This window comes from Monomorium pharaonis, chromosome 6 (assembly GCF_013373865.1).
Source record: "Monomorium pharaonis isolate MP-MQ-018 chromosome 6, ASM1337386v2, whole genome shotgun sequence".
Classification (NCBI taxonomy): Eukaryota; Metazoa; Arthropoda; class Insecta; order Hymenoptera; family Formicidae; genus Monomorium; species Monomorium pharaonis.
Window position 1 is genome coordinate 19,865,278 of NC_050472.1, and position 16,525 is coordinate 19,881,802.

Here is a 16,525-nt window from a genome sequence, read left to right on the forward strand (position 1 = left end):
CCCTCCCGCCGTCCCGACGCGCGATTCAACGGCACGTTCAACAATAATTATTAACGTCGGGGCTTATTTTTTCGCCTAGCGCCGTCCTTGTCGCTGTGGAACAAGATCGTTTCGCGCCACGTCCGCGGACACCAATTCTCCCCCGGCGCGGCGTTCCTACGGACAGTTAAAAAAAGCGAGGATTATAAATAAATTTACGGCGTGGCGCTGAGGTGCACAGACGTTACACGCTTGACACCTGGCGTGATCTCTTCTCTTTTTGAATCTCTCTCTCTCTCGGTTTAGACGAGGCGAGGGGACGGTAAAGTAAGTTAATAAGGTCACGGGAATTGGATTAAAAGAAAACCTGTCTTTCAGAAGTAATATTAAGATGAGCAAGATCTTATTAACGAAGCAACGATATATACGTCATGGAGCTCTTTTATTGTACGAATTCGCTCAGAGTTAAATTTAGGGAAACAAATTTCTCTTTCTGCATCATAGTTCACCGAGCCAGAGATGGTAGAGAGAAAAGGCGGAAGAAAGGCGAAGAAAGAATGGCAGACAATAACCTGGACGCAGTGTATTACTGAGTCTGCTTAAGTTAATTGGAAGTAAAATGAGAGGAAGGTCCGAGGAATCACAGATTCTTCTTCTGTCGCATCCTTCGCTCTTTCCTCGGGCTTCCCCCCTTCTCTCGTCGTCCTCGTCTTCCCGGCGTTCTCTCACTTATTTGCGCTTCCCTGTGTTTGTTTAATCAGACACAAGGCTCAGTCTTCATTACCCGCGCTAATTTATCTGGGTTGTCGTCCGGCTCCTTCTGACCTTCGCGTCCCGACGTTTTCGACCCTTGCGCGATACATACGCGAAAGACAGCCGTAATGTAGCGAAGTCCACCCCGCTTTCATTTGCGCGAGTAAATGCAAGTATACTCCCGAACGCGCTGTTTTTACATAACGCAATTGCACACGCGAAAAAATCCACGCCGCGTGTTTTCTATATAATAAAAAAATTGTATGATACGATAATTTACGATAAATTTATATTTCCAAAAAATTGATTTTATGCGCACATATATTCCTCTTATATAAAATCAACTGCACAAGTGGTAAGTTCGCTTTTTAATTTATTACATCTTGGAGTTAATTAGAAAAAATTTTCTTTTAAAATCAAAAGTAAATTTTTAAATTTAGACAAATAGAGATTCATATTCGCCACAGGATATTGATATAAAAGAGATCAAATCCGAAATGAACTTGATAAGCTAAGAATTGACGAACGAAGATCCGTGACGCGTCTCTCCGCGCGAGGGACAAAGGACATTCGGAGGGATGGGAGGAATAGTGTCGAATTGGGGACTCCCGGATATCGACGGCAATATTCGTTAAGTCCTGCTAAGACCCTGTATGCGGTGTAGTCCGTTCATTCGGATTGCCAAGTCTCTGCTCCCCTCGCTTCTCACGTCGTGCTTCTCTCCTCTCGGTCCTTCTTATCCGCTGAACGAGGGCCTCCTGGAGGTGGCGATCGTTTCTTTCTCCGTTGTCTTTCTCTCGCCCTCGCGAATGAGCCGGGATGCCTCCTCGGCGGAGGATCAGCGCGTCAATAGGGTGTTTGTTTAATTTGCGGATTCGCCCGCTTGTGTCTCTGCAACTCCACGAGGGGGCTGTCCGTTCAGTGTAACTCAACTTTCGCATGAAGAAACGTTTCATATTTCGACAGATATTCTTTCATATTCGCGTGTCTTTCGCTTTATTAAAAAAAAAAAAAATGCGATAACGTCTCGAAATAAAAATATCCTTACTTATAAACAACTCATATCTTGTCGCAGTAAAGTACGATGACATTATGTTCAAGCAAGTGACATTTAATTCCACGCAAGAGTCCACAGTGTGCTCCATGTATAAAAATGAGGCGATAAAAGTAATGCCGACTATTACAAGGTGCCCAACATTATGAAGTAAGTCACGGCGATTACGAGCGGACGGTTAACGTAATTTCCGTCGATTTCCATGCACATAAATAAAGCATACAAAATCAGATTTCTGCGACGAAGCTCCTTCGGTTAGACGAAGGATTACGCAATGAATACGTGTGGTATACATCTTACCATCGGAAAACCCTCGCAATTTCGTCTCATTAAGCTCCCGCTAGCAAATGCGCAGAAAGATATTTGAAGAATCTATAGCGTTCCACAAAATTCCATTGCAAATATCGAGCAAGATATTTTTAGAAGATTTTCGTTGCCTGAATAATTTTTGTCGGAAGAAGAAGGCAATATTTAATCTGTTCTTTTTTTTCGCAAAATTACAGATCACGTGAAATTTTCGTTAAATAGAACTCGCCTAAAACAAGATTTCAAAAACTGATTCTTAGCATAAACTGTGATCAACCTAACAAATCTAAATTTAAAATTATAATTGCGCTTGGCGAGAGAACAAATCTCCTAAAAAAAATATCTTTTATCGGCGACAGAAGGAATGACAGAAGAGAAAAGGGGGGCTAAGGAGGGGAGGTGAAGAGAATAGAGACCCTAGTTTCACAAGATCACATCGCGTTATTTAAATTCATCATCCATCCTACTGCCGTTGGGACTCGTTGGATTAATTCTCAGCCCGTCCAGATCTCACTCTCATTGAGTTCGGGGTAATGGGGGTCGTTATTGCAGCGCAATGTAACGGCCCTAAGGGTCATTGTTCAACCGTTTTTGGGGTTCGAGCAATGACCAGTTCCGCCGCGCATGAGAACGGACTGAAACAAAAGCTGACAAACCTGTTGGAAACAATCGGCCACGGCTCCCCCAGCTCGGGCCAGCTTATGGCTCACGGGAGGGATGAACAGTTGGGTGACTTTTTTTTTGGCCTCTAAGAGGAACACCTATTGTGCAACACTGGCAACATGTGTGCCTTCGTGTCGTCAGAACGAGATCGGCTGATCATTGCGTTCGTCGTGATTTAGAAGCACGCTCGCGTCATTTATTGAAGAAACTTTTGTTTAGCTTTAACGAGATGTAATCGTTTAGTAACGATGCTTGCGCGTTCGGGAAGGCGAAACATTTACTAATGTTGTTCTATTTTCCTTTTTTAGGAGAGATTGGTATCGTTTATTAAATTAGATGTTCTAAATCTGATAATTAATTTGCAATTTTTAGCCACTAAATTTTAAAACTGCAGCAGTTTCATCGGATATTGTTTAAATCAATAGAGTCCTTCTGCTAGATCAGCAGCGTGAAAAGCGATTAGAAGAAGACGACGAAATCTTCAGATAGAGAACTTTCTACTTATAAGAGTGTATGACAGTACTACGGTCAGTGCGGCATATTGCGGGGTCTTAGTTAATTTTCTTCATGGTCATCCTTCTCTGCCACCTTCCATCTCGGTCGCTCGCCGTCTTCTTCCCCTACGCCGTAGAGAAGACGTTCTACACGTCGGAACCCTTTCTTTTGCAGGGAAAAGTGAAGAGCAAAGACAGAACGTGAGAGAGAATGGATAAAATCATAACCGAGACCGAGCGAGCGGGAGGCAAAAGAGCGTGGAATGACGGTTGGTCGAGGCGCGGTGAAACAGTGTCGATAAATTATATGACAATTCTCTTTCACTAAAATATCCCTTTGACAGCGTGTCATTTCTCTAATCATCGCGATACGTAAAAAGTCGCATCTTGTCTAATCCGACAACGTTAAGAAACGTAAGTGCTTCGCTCCCGTCCTTCCTCTCTCTCTCTCTCTCTCTCCCTCTCTTTTATCCTTTTCTCCAACCTTTCCCCCCTTCCCATCCCTCACCTCTCTCGACCTTCCCTCTCACCGCGCGGTCCTCTCGGTTTTTCCTCTCGCAGTGGGAGCTCGGGGAGGGTGCGAGGCCGTGGCTAAGACGTCCATGAAGGAATAGAGGAACGGCGGAAGGTGGCGGTCGAGGGGTGACTACGGGGCAGGGCGGGGTGCGGGACGGGGTTGGTCAGTGCTCCTTACTTAGAGGGTGGCGAGTCTGTTCTTAATTAACGCTCGCCTCTTTTGCTGCACACCCCCTCGCCACCGTGCTCCCGTAATGAGGCTCCTCGGGCGCGGCGAGTGTGTGCGCGCGAGACCGTATACGTATCGGGCCGGCCGCGACGGTGTGGGTGACCTAGATGAGACGCGCCCCCGTCTAGCTAATTCTTTTCTTCCGCGCTGACCACTAAAGTAAGTAGATGGCCACGTACGAGGAGCCGAGGAGCTGTGCGCTGGTGTGTGCGTGTGCGGCGTATAGTACGCGCGCGAGAGTGCGCCACACGTACACGTCACCACGACGCGGACGCGTGTACGTACGTGGGTGTGTGTGTGTATAGTTATATACGAGCAAACGCGCGTGTGGTCATATTCCATTGCCGTTGCCGTGGCACCGCGGTGCTGAGACTCTCGGCCTGCGAGAGAGTTTACGCGGACGTAACTGCGGGTCTTAACCCCGTCGTGTTGCACCGCCACATTGTTGCCGCCGTTCCTGATGCTGGCCGCGCTGACGGTGGCTGTGGTTGCCGTGGAAGCCGCGCGCGATGCGACTTCGCGACACCCCTCGCGAATCTTAGCCGCGCGAGAGCCAATGAGTCCCCCCCCCCACCCCCCCACCGGTAATAACCGCGCGCGATCGGATGAAAGTCACGTGCGCGATTGACGAGGCGTAAGGAAAAGTGGCAAATGCCTCGGGAAACTTTCGGGGTCGATACGCGCCGAGAAGCAAGCGCGAAATTATCCGCGCGCGGGAGGGGGGAGGGTGAGGAGGCTTGGCCGTTGCGCGCTGCGTGGTCTTTAACCGTGAAACTTCGTCGTCGGTTTCGCACGGCGAACCGGCTACCGTTCGAAGCGCAGGGAAAAGACGGTCCGAATCGACTGGCCCATTCTTCAAGCACATCCTGGGTCGGCCCCTTCCACCAACTCCGCCCCCGCCGCGATGATTCTCTCTCTCTCTCTCTCTCTCGCGCTCCTTTTTTTTCTAGCGGAGCACCGTGCGGATAACAGCAATTAAGTCTTCCCGTTAATAGAGACGATTGTGATTAATTATCGGATTTAATGACCGGCTACTTGTACTTGTAAATATAGATGGCACGGGACGCGCATGTTGGTTACACCGTAAAAATTAGAGACCATGAATCCTCGGGGACCCTCCTCCCGCCTTCGCCCGCCGTCCATCGCTGCTTCTTCATCCTCGTGTGTCACCGGTACGCCTTGTGCGCCCGCCAGAGAGAAACGGCCCTGTCACAGTCCGCTGAGCTTTTAACCGGCAATCAGGCAGGGCTGTGGGACCGGCCGGTTTCGTATCGTAACGAACGTAACTTGACGCAGGCGCTCAATATGTGTATCGCGCTGAAAGGTAATCGCTCATCTACCGATCGATACGCACTTTTGATTTTTCCGATATCGCTCTGCCTTATGTACAGAATATTCCAAATCTTCCGTACGTCCTCTCGCATATGAGATTCTTGAATTAGCTCTAAATAGATGCATCCTTAACGGAAGACAACGACAACTTTCTCATAAGTTAAAATATAACCGTTAAACAAAAATAAAAAAAAAACATATATCTGCATTTCGCGTAACTACTTCAAGTAAATTTTACTCAAAAATTTAAACGCGATTTACAAAATTTAATTAAAAAATAAAGTCTAACGTGACCTCTAACGTCAAACGTAATCCTTATTAGATCGTTAGAAAATATGAAACTTCCTTTTGTAAAACGGCAATAGAAATAAAGGAAGTAATATTTCTCATTTTAATAATATACATCGCAGCTTCATGCGTATTGCATTGTGTATACCGAGAAATCCCGGTGTGGGAGTGCATGAGCTCACGTGCTGAAATTAACTTCGGCCTCACTGCTTTTAAAAATAATTGGTAATTATCGACATTATTAATAGTTTCGCCTGGCTCCGCGCCGACGCCATGTGCGCCAACATATACGCGACGTAAAATGATTCCTTCGTTTCAATTACTCTCGCAATGCTAATCCGAGTATGCCAAGCGTTTATTATCCCAAGCAAATTGTACACGACTCATTTCGTAAGTTGCTTCCCTCGCGCATAATGGTCACTCGTTCGTTTTTGCAATTTTTATCTTAAAACCCGCTAAAATAATTAAGCAACTCGCACGTTTCATTAAGCTCCTCGTCGTATTGTTAACGTTGTCCGTCCGTCTTTCTATCCTTCAACAAATACCAGAATAATTAACCGTAATCACTGTAAAATTAATGGTTCTCGTTATTGTCTACGCCATTACTGTCGAAGGTAGAACGTGTTTCGCGAATTTGCTTAGAGCAATTACAAAATCCGTACGTACCGAGTCACGCAGACGCGCGCGCACACACCGCCGCGATATACACACGCGCGTGAGCTCCTTTGTACCCATTGTAACAGGGGCAATGATTTATCGTCGTGCAACAACGTGCGTAGAAGTTTCCACGGAGAGAAACGAACGGTTGTTAACGACTCGGCGTTCGAATACCGTCGACTTCGTCGAAGCGCGCCGCGCGCTTTTTTTCCTCGGGGCTAGAAGGCGATTCGTTCATCGAAGTATCGATTGGTTCGTATAATAATTACCTCTCCCGCATTAGGGGCGGCTACCCCCCCCCTCCTCCCCCCCTCCCCTCCCCGCCGTGGCAAAACGAGCCCCGCTGTCTTCTACTAAAACTAGACTCTGCCACGAATAAAGGGAGAAAGGGGGCTGCGTCGGGGTGGTGGAATCGAAGGCGGGTGGATCGCGGCCGACAGCTGCTACGCTCGAGCCGTCCAATCCTTCGCTGGCCGCGTTAATTATTTATCCGCGTCGCGAATAAATATTTGCCGATTATGACGAGGCGTATACCGGGGCACGTACCGGGGATTCCTGGGAATCGCGGCATCGATCGTACCGCGTAACCAATCGGCAGTTCCTAAGAAACGCTCGCGACCTTTTACATGGGCGGAAACTCAAACTCTCGCCGCGCGAGCCGCAACGCTCTAACGATCCTCGGAGGCGCCGTAAATGGAAATAAGCATTACCCGGGAGAGGTTTACAGAGACAATATGCTTCCGAAAGGATGCGACCTGGGACACGCACGCGTGTCCAAAAGCACGACGCGCGATCGATCCCCCCGCCGATCACCGGAAATCGCTCGTGGCGCGGCGGACTCGGAGAATTTGTGCGCCGCGACAGAAATGCAATCCTCGTATTTCGTAGAGACAGAAGCGGCATATTAGTAATTTCGCGTTGCGCCACAGAGCGTGTGTTCGCGGCCTTAAAATTAGCCTCGCTCTTGATTCGCATTAGAATGCAGCCTGGCCAAACAATATTACGTATAAACTCGCTTGTCACGCACGCGGCGGTTTCCGCAATTTATTATAAAGCTCGCGCACAAATACGCGCGCGCGCGGACACAACGGTGTGCGTCCTAATGCAGGAAGAAAAAAAAAAAGCATTCATCATGCAACTTAATAAAATGACACGCTAATGTCTACCGCGGATTATCCGTAGTTGCCTTTAATTTAGCATCTATATAATGGTTAGGCGTAGAATGGGCCAAGAAATACTGATTCACGCGGCTTGAGTTCCGTCAAGCTATACGAGCGTTCGCACGCTAAAAATTCCCAAACGTGGACGAGCGATTTCTTTTCCGCGAGTTGATCAGGGAAAACTGTGCTTCGCGTTTACGTGCGCTGTTTTGAAACTTGCCAAAGTGCTCCCGTTAAAAATCGACGCGAAGATCCGCGCAATTAAACTTTCCCCAGACCTCTCCGCGAAGATAGATATGCGGCGATTTCTTCCGCGGGCGCTGAAGTGCTCCGTGGAAGTCAGAGCAGACTCCGGGCGGACGGACGGACGGCGGATGCGTAACGTCATCGTGACATGGCAGCGTGAATGCGAGATACGGGGCTCTCCGCGTAGCTTCTCAACTCTGTGATTCGCGAGCGAGCGCATAGCACCCGCGCTTTCGCCTCGACCGGGCCGGCCGGTCGGTCGGATGGGTGGGTGGCTGATGGCGGCGGCGGCGGCGGCGGCGGCGTTCGGGTATTTCTGTATCTAATTATAATCCTCGGGCGAGGGAGCGAGGCAATCGCCTAAAATTAGAGCATATAGTCTCTCTACGCACGGCCGCCCGCTATTTTATATTTCGCCGTCCCTTTCGCGCCGGACGACTCTCCCCCTCTTGCTCGCGACTCATCGCGCTCCTCACCCCCTCCTCCCCCCCTAGTCCGTTTTGTCGCCTATACCCTCGTCCTCTCTCCTTACGTCGGGCTGAAACGTCGGGCGGCGGTTCTCGGATTATATCGCATTTCGCAGTTCGACGCATGACGCGTGTAATTCATTTGCGGGGGAACTGTCAAAAGTGAACGCGGCGTGAATTTAATACGTTATGCGATATCGCGATGGCGGCTTCGTCGCGTCATCGCGTGTAGGGACACTCGTCTTGTCCTCGTCTCGTCGTAAACTGCGACGCAATAGCTCCCGATACGCCGCGGCGGCCGAATTTGTTTAGCTCGCATTGATGTCTAATTAGCTGTTGGCACGGGTTCAAGTCTGCGCGGAGGTTTCATTTACGTTTGACGCCGAAGGAAAAAGAGAGGACTCCGGCCCGAGGCTTTCGGCGAGATTCGGCTTTCATCGGGCGATTTCAGCCCGAGTCCAGACTGACTCTCGAGTTTTCGCACCGATGTCAGTCAACATTAACTTTGATTAACCAAATTCCCTTCCCTAGTCCATACACCGAATATTCCAGATTCCTCCGCCTTTCGTCCACGAGTTCTTTGATCAATTTAGAATCGGGCATTTCTTAATGGGAAAAAAAAAAAATCTGATTGGACGTCGTATCTTTATATGACTTTTTAATATTTAATTTCAACAACTCAATTTAGATATTTGTTACGCATAAAAAAGTAAAAGAAACAAACATTTCGTCATTTATTACTTCAAATTTATTGACGAGTTCTAGATTTTAAATTGCAAACCTAAAACTATTAATATCACGATACAACTACAATTTAAATGGGACAGCAAATCGCTGAAACGGGATTAATTAACTCGCAGGCCATGGGTGCGAGCTGGTCTTTTAAAATCAACGATCGTTTCACTTCGTGATATCGAGGCCGTGCCACGAGCAGCTCGATTGAAACGATCGGGTAACGCGAATGCCCTTAAGCTCGTGCCGCGCATACACGGCGAGGCTTTAATTTCTTTTCTCTTAATGGGCTTTTTCGCCCGGGCTAAAGAGCGAACGCGTAGGATTAAACGGCGCGCAATGGACGGACGGACGTGGAAGGGGGCGCGACCACGAGAGTGCTATGCCGGCGAAAAAAAAAAAGAAATAGATGAACCAAGAGAAAATGCGATGGGAATTTATCCCGCAAAATTATGAATTCCTATTTCATCAAACCGGCAAAGAAGCTTGAAATTCGTTTGAACTCTTTCGCGATGGAATACATAGCCAGAAATTAAATTTATTAATCAGAACAGAATTCTGATAAAATGCAATCTTCTTTCTTACAAACCGAAACGACGCATTCCAACAATATATTTATATATATTCGATTGTACTTTTCCAATTTAATCTGTAGAAATAATTAAAATGAACAAAAGGTTAGCGGAAATACGATTCTATAGAAAAAAAACTGTCGAACCTTTTTCATTCATTTTGTTTTAGAACAGACGTCGATAGAGAGAGAAGAGTCCTGAGAAGAAAGGAGATACGAGAAATAATGATTCGTAGTGAGGCAACGACACGAAGGGCAGCAGTGATTAGCCGCCACGAAAGAATAATCGAAATAATGACAGGTTTGCACCGGCAACCCTCTCTCGGAAGACTCGAAAAGAGACGACGGGGGTAGAATGGTGGGATGAAAGCACGAGACCTACCAGTGCTCGCTTTGTACATTGGTTAATTGTCGTTTGGCGTGTTGATGAATGTACCCCCGAATCGACCAAATGCAAATGTTATCATAAGGTAATCATAAAAAAAAAGAGTACTTTTTTTACAATGAATAATTTGTGAGATACGTATAACACTATTTTCTCACACGAAAAAGATTATAATTTCTTTAATCCTAGAGTGGATTTCAGAGTCTGCTAATTCAAGTTTAGTACAGTCATTGTTATTAAAATTTCAATTAAGTTTAAAATAATATTTAATAAGACTTTTTTTACAATAAAATAGTATTAATCGAGTTACTTTAACATTTTGCAATCTATAAAGTAGAAAGAATCTAAAAAAGTTAAGTGTAAAAAGATTCTTAATTGTACAGGTAAATTTTCATCAAAATTAATATCAACTATTCAGAAAAATATAAGTAGCAGGTTAATTAAAAAACAAACGCGTCAATTACTAAACTAATTCTTCGTCTTGATTCGAGTGTTTAATATCACTGTAAGTATTTTTCAACTGCCGCAGAAAATATCCACACACATTTTTATTATATTTTATAAAATTAATTAATAAAATTTTCTTTTCCTTGGCAACTTTAAAAATAAAAATTCATTCTCTAGCTATATCATAGCTAATAGCTAAGTTAACACATATAACATAATATAATGTGTCTATATAAACTAGATTGTTAATTTTCTTACGCATTTAATTGTAGAACCAATATTATATCACTTCTTGTAGAATTCACGGCTTTGCGAGTCGTAGAAAATTGCCGGGTCAAAAAGTTGGCATGATCTAACGCAATCGTGAAGAGTCCGAGGAGATCGAACTTCGACCGGCGTCGAGAAAGATCGCTGGGCACGCGGATAATAATCGCTGATTGCCCCCGATCGAAAGTTGTTCCGCGGGTTTTATGGGAAAATCGGCTGACACGTGACGATCGCTGGACGATCGACAGCCGACTCGTTGGTACGTGATTTCGATCCTTAATCGTGACGGACTTAGAAGAGTGGGGAACGGGAAGAAAACGCAGAGGAGACAGAACTATAATCCGCTGGGATTTGAACGCAGACTTACAGCATCGATTTCACATCTTTGTTTAAAGATGTAAATGTAAGTTGACGCAACGTATAATCTCTTGTAAAAAGAGAAGAGAGAGAGAGAATGGGGGGGAGGAGAAAATAAAATTAAATATAATTTTAAGTGTATAAATAATATAAAAATTTTTCTTTGCAGCTAATATTTCATTTATAATATTTAATCTTAATTTTGTAAAATTACATTTATTATAATATAGTATGCGCATTAAAAGAGCATGGTGCAGAGTATCGTACATTACAAATAAAGCAGACCATACAGAGGCACATGTAACAGTAACAATCAATAGCACAAAAAATAGCACAATAAAATAGACAAAACAACGCAAACGCATTTATTAGCATAAGCAAAATTCTACGTAAAACGCAAAATAAAAGAAATACAAGAACATTCACATTCTAATGTATCAGCTGTTACTAAAATTATACTCAAGCAGCATAACGAGGATACATCACTGTTTAATGAGATTGGAGTTTCGAGATTAAAGATTTACTTAATTTTATCTAATCGGCAATCTCAGTTGCAATGCAATTCAATAATACTTACATCATGAAAGCAATAAAATCATTAACATAAGCCAATTTTTTGACGGTGTGAAACTTTCATTAAACAGTAACAGTAACGAATATATCCTTCAAGTCGAACACTGTGGATACATAAAAAAATTCGTCACACATCGTACACACGTACACGCGCGCAATGCGCGGAGGCGAGCGCGAAAATAGACGACGCCTCGCGAATTTTTTCTCGCGAGGATGCAACTGAATCGCAAATCGAAGCGGATCCCGCGAGCTCGCAGATTTTCGGATTTCACGCGAAGCGGCGCGCGTCCGCTCTAAGCCATACGAGCATCGTTAAGATTATATTTAGGCATCGTAAAAGAAAATATGCGCCCGTTGGAGCCAAGTCGCTCATTACGCGAGACAGCATTAACGCGGTCGGTGCAGCCGGGGGAGTTTCTGAGCATCGCGGTGCACTTGCGTGTCGAAATGTATGTATATAACACGCGCGGATCAATCTACGCAGTGCGAATCGGCACTTCCCGCGCCTGGCGCACTCGGGATTCGTTTTCTCTCATCCAAAAATCGCCGCGAATTTATTGGAAATAAATTGGGAGTAATTGCGCGCCCGAAATTTCCCGCCGTTGCTTTTAGCTAAATTCTACCTTGCGCGCGTTGCATCAACCTGACAGTTGGCTATCTTTGAATCATTGCATGAGACATACGTCAGATCGTAACTTGTGTCTTACGTTAAACAATTTGAAATAAAAATGTCAGTTTCCTTGAATCTATATTGAGGTTCTAATGATTCATCCTCACATCCTTACGGGATAATAAACGGAATAATAAATACCTTTTGCAAATAAATTTCAAACTAATTTGTTGTCGAAGTAAACTTAAAAAAACCTGTCGTATCTTTATTAAACGTATGCGCACGTGCTAACACAAAACGTTCGCGTAGCTATGGTTTATTCTTCAAATTCGAACAAAACACTTTCGAACAGTGTTCGGCGACTAAAAAATTAATAAAGAGAGAGACCCATGATCAAGGCGTCAGTGCAATTGTTGGTGTTGCATTTGAAATTAATAATGCATGTCTTGCAGCAAAGCGTCGCGATGCACTATACGAACGTACCGTATCGCCGCGACTTCCGGTGCCCGTGGCGAACTTGTCGAAATTTTCTCGCTGCATACGGCCAGCTCTCGCAGCGGAGTCCTTGAAAACGTCACGATTCTCCCTTCTATTTGAGAGTTTCTGGGTCAATGTTGCCTAGCAGTATTGTCGTCGCGGTGCACATCGGCGACCGACGCAACCGCGTAAACTGAAAATTCAGGTACCGCTTACGAGTAGAATTTTCGTCTCGCCGATCCGACATCAGTCAAAAGATTAACGTCCAAGTTTATCCTTTGTTTTCCACACATATCCTCGGGCATCTTGATAAACACGTTTTAGGGAAACGTACGATCGATTACGTTTTCATAAGTGATCAGGTTTAGGTATCGTCCCTCTCGTACGTTTAACGGCCTTCGCGAATCGATACATACACGACGACCTAGAGGGTTTATCGTCGTTCGAGAGAGTGGTCATTACGGAATTCTGCCTCGAAGCGTAATCAACAGTATCAATCGATCTGTTCGTGACGTAATCACGAGTCCGAGCGTTTGAAGATCGTATCGGGAATAGAGTTCTCCATTAACAAATAACGCAAAAAGCACGCCGCAATTCCTCACACGGCTCCAAGGAATTCGCAAGCGAGAGGGAGAAGGAGAGAGGGGGGAGGAAGGGAGGGACGCAGGGAGAGAGAGACCTCGATCGAATATTGGCGCAGTGAGAGAGAAGAATAACAGCGTAGTGTCGTCGACTGTAAACAACGTCCTCGAAATCCTCTGCCGACGCAACTTCCAGCAATGTTTACCGTAATAGTTAAATATTAATGCGAAAAACAGTAAAATTGATGGTATACTAATTTCTATCCGTTCGCGTTAGTCGAACGAGCAAGGCGAGTTTTAATAGAGACCAAAATAAATGTAAATATCTTTTAATATATCAACATATTGCTGTTATATTATAAAATTTGTAACGTGATATATATACATATATAATATATATAGCGGCGAAAGCGCTTTTTGCCAGACAATATTACTTCGAAGGGAAATTCGCGAGAACGCGAGAGACCGCCGCCGAAATCAGTCCTGAGTGCCTGCTAAGGGGGTTGGTCGTGGAAAATCGCGAAGGGCGGGTCGCGGATGAAACCGGGGATGACGCGGGGGTGGAGGCGGACGGTCGGTGAAAACGCGGTATGCAAAGCAGGCGGCGAATTTGAACGGTCCTGCGCAGAACGAATAGCCTCACCTCGTGCTAACCGAGTGCCTCGAATCTCCCTCTCTCTCTCTCTCTCTCTCTGTTTCACCCCTTTGCTCTCTCTCTCTCTCTCTCCCTCTATCCATCTCTTTCTCTCTTTCTCTCTCATGCGCATACATTCATACCCGTGGATCCCTTTGCGTGTAGAGATGCGCCGCTACAAACACACACACACACACATACGCGCATATACATATACACTCACACATATACAACACATACACACACCTACATTTCTCGCAACTCGCGGTGTACGCGACAAGGACGGAAACACACGCGCACACAGTCGCGCGCGTCTCTCCCCCTCGCGGTTCCTACTTCGTGACAGCCACGAGCGTAATACACGTGCACGCTGCGGCGGCGGCAGCGGCGGCGGCGACGGTGGCGGTGACCGCGTATCCTCGCGAGAGAGCGGCGTCGTTGATGGTAATCCTCGGGCGGTCAGGAGTTACCGTCAACGTCACCCGCGCGTCGCGGTGACGCGCGCCGCGACGCTCTACAGGACGTCGCCGTCGACGGCGTCGAAGTTGTGTGCGAATCGCGCGACACGTTTTCCACCCGGAATCGAGTAAAATGGCTGCTCTCGCCGCTCCGGCGCGCCCGAGCTTACTGGCTTGCCTCCCTTCGTTTAGGTCCCCACACAGAGGCTGCCACACGCGTGCCGCCACGTGTGTGGGTGCACATAGACGCCACGTACGAGCGGGGGAGCGTACACGCGCATGCACACACCGCGCTGCGTCGACGCTCGCCAGATAGGAACTCGCTGCCGTATACATATTCTCTTTCTCTCTCACTCACTCTCTCTCTCTCTCTCTCTCTCTCTCTCTCATCTATCTATCTATCTATCTGTGTATGTGCATGCGACGCACGCGTGCGGAACGCACGCACACGCGTAAAGCCGCGTCTCTCTCTTTCTCTCTCTCTCTCTCTCTCTCTCCCGCCAATTTAACGCGCGCACGTGTCCACGCGCAGAACAGCTGAGCGTGAGGAAACTTCGAAACGTTCCAACTGACAGGGCTCAAGTCGAAAAACTGACCGAGTCACTTTTATCGAATTTTCCTAGTAGAAAGTAGAAGCAGCCGAATAGTCAAAGTCTGAAACGTTGACCGTTCGTTGGACAAAAATTTACTACTATAGCTTAAGTCATCTGTCATCGATTAAAGATCTAACGATACTGTGTATGTGCTTTTATTTATTTTGGTTTTATCTCGTAATGTAGATCCTCAAATAAAGTGACGCACAAAAATAATCCTCGTTCAAACGAGAAAGAGAAAATTGTGTGTGTTTCAAAATTAATTATTTATAGCAGTATCAAGCACAAGCTGAGTCAGTAGAACTAATCAACAAATTGCTCGACTAGTGTCACTTTTCTTGCAAATTTTTACGTAGCTACGGTTCCGGCGAGTGTGAATTTGAGAGAGAATCTTTTTCGTATCCGGAAAAAAAAAAACGATCAATACCGAATATGTCCCGATTCCTCGCAGCATATGTGCGTTGAACGTCAAACTTCCTGTAGTTCAAATTCAATTTAGTAAAATCGCAAACTCCACGAGTCACTGTAACAGGTTCGACAGACTCGCGCGCGATCGTTACATCAGTGCAACAGCGGGAAAAATCAAGTTGACGGAGGACCAGGATGTGCTCGTTCGGGAACGAAAGATTCGTCTGCGTAAGACAAGACAAGACACGGGGGGGAGAAAGGAGGAGGAGGGGCGGGGGGGGCTTACGCACACCTTTACGACAGGTCTCTCGGGGGACCCTTAGAGCCGCGAGAGGCAGAAAAGCGCGACTGCTGCAGTCGCCGGAGTCGCTTGCTTTTCTGCATTCTTACGGCATACCGTAGCGCGGGCATTATGAATATGCAAATCGGCGAACAAGGATAACGGGTGCGTTGACCAGCGCGCGCGTTTAATAGACGCTGGCTTTCCTATCGCCTTACGCGCCGACGATGCGTAACGGTTCGCTTCACAAATCGATCGGCGACAATTTTCGTTTCGGCGGCGAGCGTCGGGAGGGGGAGGGGGAGTAAACCTTCGGCGTATCCGACACGGATTGGCGTCGCGAGCGAGCTCGTTACAACTTCGGTAATGTCTCGTACGATTCGTAAAATTAATTGGGCGTGATAAATCGCGCGCGTCGCCGAACGCGCGCTGCCTGTCCCTCGTCGTAAAAGAAAAAAAAAAAAAAAGCGAAAAGAGAAAAGATATTCTAATCGAGTCGCATAAACTAGAAAAAGCGATTACAGTTACACACCATCGCCCGTTGGAATGCGCCGTTCCGTTTGAGTGGGCGATGGTCTTGGCGATACGAATCTCGAAGCGTGACGCTTCAGAAACGCGTGTAGCAGATTTTTTTTGGCGCGCTTATCGTGGACAAATCGAATTACCGCCGCAGTTTTAATTAATGTTAGAATATCAACCAAGTGTATCAAAGTATACTCTTATAATAACTGCGAACTGTGATAGCTAATAACATGCGCGTGCAAACGTCATAATATTATTCATAATTAAGAACATTCTGATTCTAATTTCAACACATTGTTGACGAGAGACGTGACGCGGTTTTTTATTATTATTATTTTTTAAATAAAAACAAGAGACAACTGTAATTCATATCTTGTGGGCGCCAAATTATTATTGTGTGAGTAATACAATCTAAATTTATGATTTTGTCTTTATAGTCCAGGTTTCCAAAATCGACCCGCGAGCAAAGCACCCCCGCTTCTCCGC

At 46.0% G+C, this 16,525-nt stretch overlaps 1 long non-coding RNA gene across 3 annotated transcripts in view; it reads right to left on the reverse strand.

Annotated features, from left to right (window-relative positions):
* Positions 1-16,085, reverse strand: part of LOC118645979 — a 223,271-nt gene extending 207,186 nt beyond the window's left edge. Inside the window, exons 1-2 of one of the 3 annotated variants that reach the window (XR_004963610.1) lie at positions 14,029-16,085; positions 12,570-12,987 (exon numbers count right to left, since the gene is read on the reverse strand). This is a non-coding gene — a long non-coding RNA (uncharacterized LOC118645979). Of the gene's footprint in view, positions 1-12,569; positions 13,066-14,024 lie in introns of all 3 variants that reach the window. The other 2 variants (XR_004963609.1, XR_004963608.1) reach the window with 2 other exon arrangements.
* Positions 16,086-16,525: the final 440 nt, after the last annotated feature.